The following is a 7,773-nucleotide window of genomic DNA, read 5'->3' as shown; positions in this document are numbered from 1 at the left end:
CTTTACCCTTAAAACCTTTGAAATCAGGCTTGTATCTGATTCTTGTGTCTATCTTATTCACACTCGGGATGAACCAATGGGCGATCGAGGCTTTTTGGATGGACAAACCATGTGTATACTTTGCAACCTTCTTCCCAGCCCCACTGCCATATCGAATTCATCGCCACGTCCACCCAACTGCCCCAAACGTTGCTATTTACAGAAGGAATTTGATATTATGTATGTATTGAAATGAAGCGCCCCTAGCTCTAAAATTCTATTTTAAATGGCTACACAATTTGGAGGACATGCATATATATGTAAAAGGCTCAACTGTCATACTTCGGGATTTCTACCTTGTTAAACTGAGAAGCCGTCCTCCGGTATTGCCATGACTGCAGAATGAAGGGAGCACGGAAATGCAAAGGGACAGCCGGGCACACACTGCTCACTCAGGGGGAATAAATAACGACAGGCATCCCGGAGCAGTTATTTTTAGGAGGATTTTGAAGGGATGGCAGGCGGCTGCGCCTGTCCTATTAGGATGTGCTGTCCCGACCTCTGTCCGCTGGTATTCTCCCCGCATCCCTCTCCTGCTCTCCTCACGCTCTAAGACTAGCTATCAAATTAGCAGTTCTTTTGAACAACGTGCACTGTTTGTTGATCTTGTTTTGTGTTTTAAGTAGCCTTGAGGTCGCAGACACTGCTTCAGTACCTTCCTATCTTTTCTGCTCCAGGACCTCACACAGCCCCTGGTGACCGAATTTTGCCTCAGGCTGATGACCAGGGATCCCCCTGGTGTCCGTGTGTGTGCCCCCCAAAGTGCAAAATGAATGCTCTGTGGACTGAATCTTTGTCCAATGGGAGATCTGTGGATAAACTCTCTTCCTTCCTTCTTGGATGATCCTGAGATTGAGGTTATACAGCATTCTGGGCGGTTCTGGGGTGGCCAGTTGATAAAGCATCTTTGTATCAGCTCACTTTCCTGCCTCCCTTCTCTCACTTTCTCCCTTACTCATCCTCCCAGTAAAGTAAGAGCATAAATACCCTCTGTCACAGGCTCTGCTTTCTGGGAGACTCAGTTTATGACAAGCATTAAACATGGAAGGTCAGCGGAGTTCCCTTGTGGCTCAGTGGGTTGGGGATCTGGCATTGTCACTTCTGTGGCCTGTGTTTGATCCCTAGATTTGCATGCTGTGGCCGCAGCCAACAACAACAGCAAACAGAAAGGTTTCAGTAGCTTAGCCACGAATATCCTTAAAATGAGGTCTTTATTTTCATTTTCAGACACGTCCACAGTATGTATGCATAAGTTCCAGGACCAGGGACTGAATCCACATCACAGCAGAAACCCGAGCCATAGCAGTGACAACATTGGATTCTTAACCCCTGGGCCACCAGGGAACTCTGAGGTCTTTATTTTCCTCACTCATGGAGACCGACGGTGACAATGAGAAATGTAGATGTGAAAAGGCATCAGTCAGTTGTCGAACTACCCTAAAAGCCTAAAAATCATGTCCTTCAAGAATAGCTAGTGGAAATGATCTGAGTTAATGCCCACAGTATTCAAGATGAGTAAAAAGTAGACCATCTCTTATGTGTTTTCTAACATTATGTAAAATATGTAATTATGTGTATGTAAGAATAGCAGGAAAGAAGAATACTAGTATGTTCGCTGTGTTATCTCTGGGTGGTGGTGTTAGGGCTGATGACTTATTTATTTATCTGGTCTTTTGATAATGTTTCCTATTGTTGATGATCAAGGCCTGCTTTTAAAATTAGAGGGGGGAAAAATCTGGTTATTAGAAGTGAGTCTAAAGAGTCCTTTATTCTTTCTTTCAGGCTTTTTTTTTTTTTTCCTCCATAAAAGCAAATGTGCATTTCTGTCCGAGGAAGCAGAGTGGCATTCCAGAGCCTTCTCTTTTCCCACATCAAGGGTTGCTATGGGTTATGCTCTAATGCAGTTGCCAGTAGAAGCCCGGGGATGGCTTCCCCCTTCAGGTCTGTGGGAGCTGCCACGGCAGAGAGGCGGGCGACACGTTTGCGGGTGGGAGGAGGATATTAATGACGGTAATGAGGGGGGAAAGGCACTGAGTGAGTACCGACAGTGTAAAGGTGCTATCAGAGCGCACGGGTGGATACCTACCGCCCCGAAGTCTAGATTTACCCTGCGTTTCTACACAGCATCACGACGGCCCTGAGCACCACCCTCAGTGGTGAGGACTGATAAGGAGAAGTAGGTACAGAATATTATATAAATTAACTATTATAATATGTAACCTTGGGATTGACTTTTATCACTAAGCAAATTCCATGGAGATCCATGCAAACTTGTTCATAGTTTCACAGAATAGTTGTTTCATAGCTCATAGGATCAATAGGTATTCCTTTTAATTGCTGAATGTGAATTCACCATATAGACTTACTGTATTTTTTTTCTATTTTGATGTGTTTATGAATATATCGGTAAAACTCTTGTGTTGAGATAACTTACGTATCATAGTGATGTGTTGAGGTAGTGTTGTCTCATATACTTTTTTAGTGTAGTTTTTTTTTTACCTATATTATTTCTTACAGTTGCATGTGAATCTATAATTATCTCAAAGTAAATATTTTATTTACAAAAAGAAGTAGGTACAGGAGTTCCCGTCGTAGCTCAGTGGTTAATGAATCCGACTAGGAACCATGAGGTTGTGGGTTCGATCCCTGGCCTTGCTCAGTGGGTTAAGGATCCGGCGCTGCCGTGAGCTGTGGTGTAGGTTGCAGACGCAGCTTGGATCCCGTGTTGCTGTGGCTCTGGCGTAGGCCGGTGGCTACAGCTCCGATTGGACCCCTAGCCTGGGAACCTCCATATGCCGTGGGAGCGGCCCAAGAAAATGGTAAAAAGACAAAAAAAGAAAAAAAAGAAGTAGGTACAGAGACTTTTCTGGGTCTTTAGCATCATGGTTCCTTCACACGTGGGTAAAGTAGCCCATGTCGGGGAGTAGGAAGATTGTGCCTAAGCCCGAGTCCCTTACAGGTGCCTGACATCCCTGCATTATTAGCTCTGATAGGTTCAGGCTCTTCCTGGGAAGTCATTCTGTTATAGCATTTCCATGCTTATCATTTTATATTGAATATTAGATTTTTCCATCTTTGGCAACAAAGAGTAAAAAAAAGGAATGAGTCAGACTTCAGATAATCTATGGGAGCAAACTATTGTTTATCATACAGAGAGCCAAGGGACTGTGTATTTCTAAAATAATAATTTTACATATTTCTATATCGATCTAGCTAGCTGGCTATCCATCCATCGGTCATCTGTTTATCACACATGACCCCAGGCCTGTTTGATTACAAGACCCAATTTGACTGCCAAGTCCAAGTGGTAGATTGCCCCCGATTCTTCACCCTTTCTACATTTGTTCCTTTTGCCACGTGACTCTGCAGTTGCTCCCTCTAACCTTTGAACTGGGCTATCAGTCTTGCTTTGATCAATGATGTACGAACAGAAATGGCAGCCCTTGCTTATTTCCACTTGTCCTCCTTTCCCCTGCCATGGTCACAATAAGAATCTAACGCAACTGGCCCACAATCCAAGATGCGAGCTATTTGAAGCATGCCCTCCTCCCAGAAGCACAGGCTAGACCAGCTGGCCCCCAGCTGACCTGCAGATGCATGATCAGTAATTAATGATTGTTATTTTAAGCCACCAAGTTTGGAGTGATTAATTACAGAGCAATAGCTGAGTGATACAATGCTCTTTTTGTTCTTACATCTTAAATTCATTGCATCATAGCTCACAAAACTTTGAGCATCATGTGGGCAGGAAACATTTTTTTTTCCTCCAGAACAGTGTTTGGCACTTAATATGGGATTGGTAAGGTATGTTGAATGAATGATTCTTCACAGTAGTTCAAAATCAACCTTTTCAGACTTAGCTCTTATGTTGTAGGTTAAATTGTGTTCCCCCCAAAAAGATGTGTTGACATTCTAACCCCCAGCACCTCAGAATGTAAATTTATTTGAAAAGAGGGGCTTAACCATAGTAATCGAGTTAAAATGAGGTCATTAGAGGGGACCCTCACCCCCTGTGACTGATGTTCTTAATAAAACCCCTTTGAATACAGAGAGACACACAAAGAGGAAAGATGACCAGGGAGAAGATGGACAGGTGACTGGATTGACACATCTGCAAACCAGGGGATGCTGAGAATTGCCAGCAACCACCCGAAGCTAGGAGAACACAGGGAGGGATTCTCTCCTAGCGCGGGAGCATGGCCCTGGCAACACCTTGATTTCAGCTCTTCGCCTCCAGAACTGTGAGGCATTTCTATTGTTTTAAGACACCCAATGTTTGGTGTTTTCTTAAGGCAGCCCCAGGAAACCAATGGACTCCACCCCACTCTTTCCTCCCTATTTCAGTTACCTCTAGACACTGCCGTGAAGGTTACTCCTCTCTGCCCTTATGCGTACGAAACCCCCCCCAACCCCTTTGCAATTCTTCTCTTTCTCGTCCTCGATGTTTAACTTCCTATTCAACTCTCAACACCCAACTGGAAGCTCACCTCCTCTGAGAAGCCTGATCCAAGTGCCAGAGGGAGAGTTCATCTCCCACTTTGGTGTGTTCTTGTTTTTCTTGCTTCATAACTGTCCTATAGTATTTGTCATATTGTAGTTTGCTACTTTTGGATGCATTTTCCCCCTGTAAGACTGGAAACTCCTGGAGGGCAGGACCTGAGTATTATTTATTTCTCTTTCCATCATCCGCTTCTAATATAGCTTCTGGCTGATATAGGACCTTGGTACGTACTTGCTAAGTGACCACAGCGGTTTAATGTATGAGGCTTTCCTTTGGAAACAAAGGCTTGAGAGGTGGCCGGGGGACACCCAGATGGTGGCCAGAGGGCCCTGGTGTCTGTGAGGAGAGGGGTTTCCGTAGGGCTGGGGAAGTGAACTGAAAGGGAGACATAGCCTGGCTACTCAAGCTCTTTCTCAAGAGATCAAGTACGCCCACAGCGCATTTGTCCATTAAAGTGCACTTCTGGTTTTGGTTCATACACTTAACTCTTGATTATTGTCGTTGGACGTTTATAACTGAAGAGAAAAGAGTAAAGAGAGTTGTTGAAAGCCTCCTGTGAGCACCCTTCTTCAAGGCTTCATATTAGAGAACAGGGCCTTGGGGAATGTGTCACTCTCAGAGCAGGACCTTTGAAGTCAGGGAGACTGGGATTGGCGTTTTCCTTGTACCACTTGTCTACTGTGTGACCTTGAGCAAGTTCTTTGCCCTCTCTGAACCTTTGTTTCCTCACTTATAACAGTGGAGGTGGTGCTTTCTGCCTCATGAAGCTGCTGTAGGGATCAAAGGATACACATTCTCTGAAATATGTTCTTGACCACCGGCATGCCTGCTTTAGGCCTAATCAATTAATAATTCAATCCAGAACAGGAGTGTTGCCTCGTTGGCAACACAAACCAGCAGCGAGAACATTCTGATCTTCAGATCGCACTGCTTTATCCTGCCGTAATCACAGTAAAATATATAAAAGTGATTAAAGCATAGGAAAAGTTGGTGCAAACCCTACAATTCTGAAGAATTTAAGTAAAGGTCAACCTTTCATATGGTTTTAGAGATGAAAAAACATAAGAAATCAAGCTTAAAATTAAAATGGACAGGCACTTAACTCAAGCAATATTGGGGTTGCTTTTTATAATGATATAAGTGCAATAACTCTTGGTTAAGTTTTATCAGGTTCACAGGTTTTTAATGGTTGGGTAAAAATGCAGTGTGGTATCTGGATTCAAGAAAGAATATAAATAATATATTTATAAATGCCAACAATTTTGTGGTCTCATTTCATACCTGTCACCTCACATTAGGAAATACATCTCTCTGTGGGTATTCAAACATACCAACCTTCCTTACGTCTTTAGGACTGTTTCAATTTCCATTATTAAAGCCTGTTCAGAGGCAAATTCTTGTTTTCGAGAATTGCAGTTCATGAAAACCATTTTCAAACTGAGCAGAATTATTTCCATAGCATCTGGTTCCTTCATGTGGGCATTTGTTTTTATTTGTTAGAAGAGACTTTTTAGCAGCCAAATACAGATTCAGCCACAGGTTGGCAGGTATGGCAGGTGCACCACTGTCCTTATGACCTTGAGTCACTCTCTCCTCAGAAGGGTAACACCTCAAAGGCACCTCCCCAGTGGGGATTCTTCTCAGACTCAAAGAGGAAGTAGAGACAAAGCCTTGCTTTACAGTGAATACAAATATATTTAAAATATATTTACCCCTGGAGGCTTAAGTTTTACTGTGTGTTAAAAAAAAAAAAAAAAAAGAACATGCGTTTTAGTGCCTTTCCTAACCAAGATCTCCTATTAAATTCTTTAAATTACATATGAGAAAAATAAAATTAAAGAAAAGCAATATAAATAACAGAATTGTAGAGCATGTATAATAAACACCTCTAAATCTGAAGGGCTTATAAACATAATGTTTTGAAGCTTTTACTAGTAGTATTAATATAAAAACACTTAAAAATTAATTTACCTACACAGTGCTGCCCTTCTTTCTCCAGGAAACCGAAGGTGTTTCAGTGATACTCTAAGCCAGCTTGTAACACGTGCTAACAAGGGGTGTGGAAAGCCCAGAACTGATTTCTCTTGATTTGTGTATGAGGAGACCAGACCACAGCGAGGTCAAGTGAAGTCTCCTGATGGCTCAACCCCACATTACAAGTTTAGAATTACGATTTTTCGAATTCTTTCACACAGCGTGTGTCATTTTATTCTAGCCCAGAAGATCTGGCTTTCGTCTTCCCACACTGCCTTCTCCCATCCCAGAGCCAAGTGGCTTCCTTCGTAAATCTGGTGTTCACGCCTCCCTTCCAATTTTGAAGTCACTTGACTCCTCTCCCAAAATCTGCCCTCCGGCAGAAGCCAGCTCAGATTAGAAGGGGTTTGTGCAATCGTCTTCCTCCCACAAAGTCCTGTCTAACAATCAGACATTCCTTGGGGTACTTTACTAACTTAGATGGTATAAAACTAGCTGAAAAATTCAAAAACTAAAGACACGAGTCAAACCCGACTACCTGAAGCCCCAAGATAGTCCTGTAAAGCAGGCATTATTTTCTCCTTGAAGGGAGTCATGCACGCATGCATTGATTCATCAGTCCTCTGTGGATAAGCTGTGCTCATTACCAGGAATACAAAGATAAGGGACCTTATGTTGAGATAATGTTGTAAATTATGCATTTGAGTACCATCCTCGCCCCCAGATAGGGGGAAAAAAAAACATATAATGAGAAATTTTTAGAGAGATTTTTGTGCTTTTAAAACAAGGCAAGTATCTCCATGGACCAAAAAGGAATATAAATGCAAAGTAAGGAGCAAGGCTGAGAGGCTGTTCTGTTTGCCTCATTGCTTCCCGTTCACAAATAGCAAAATCAATCAGAAGGCCAGTTATGCAGGACAACTGAACCAAAAGTGGTTCTCAGAGAGGTGGGGATCTGAGTCCAGCTCATTGCTTGAAAGTAGGGACAGGAGTGCATCTCCCACTGGTAAAAAGATGTGGGCAAGTTATTGTCAACTATTGTCTAGGCTGGAGTCCATATGACTATAGAGCGATGAGAACTGGTGGACAGAGTCCCAGCCTCAGAACCAAGAGCTGAGTCGGACTGGCACTACTTCTGCAAAAGGTAGAGTGAAACAAATGCAAAAGTTTGACAGGGAGGGATGGGAAGAAGAGGAGGGAGAGGAGAAGGAGGGAACAGGAAAGAGAGTGGAAGAAGGAAAGGGAGAAAGAGAGGGAGT

The sequence above is a fragment of the Phacochoerus africanus genome, chromosome 11 (assembly GCF_016906955.1).
Source record: "Phacochoerus africanus isolate WHEZ1 chromosome 11, ROS_Pafr_v1, whole genome shotgun sequence".
Lineage (NCBI taxonomy): Eukaryota > Metazoa > Chordata > Mammalia > Artiodactyla > Suidae > Phacochoerus > Phacochoerus africanus.
The sequence above is the reverse complement of the archived record's forward strand: the minus strand, read 5'-3'. Positions refer to the sequence as shown.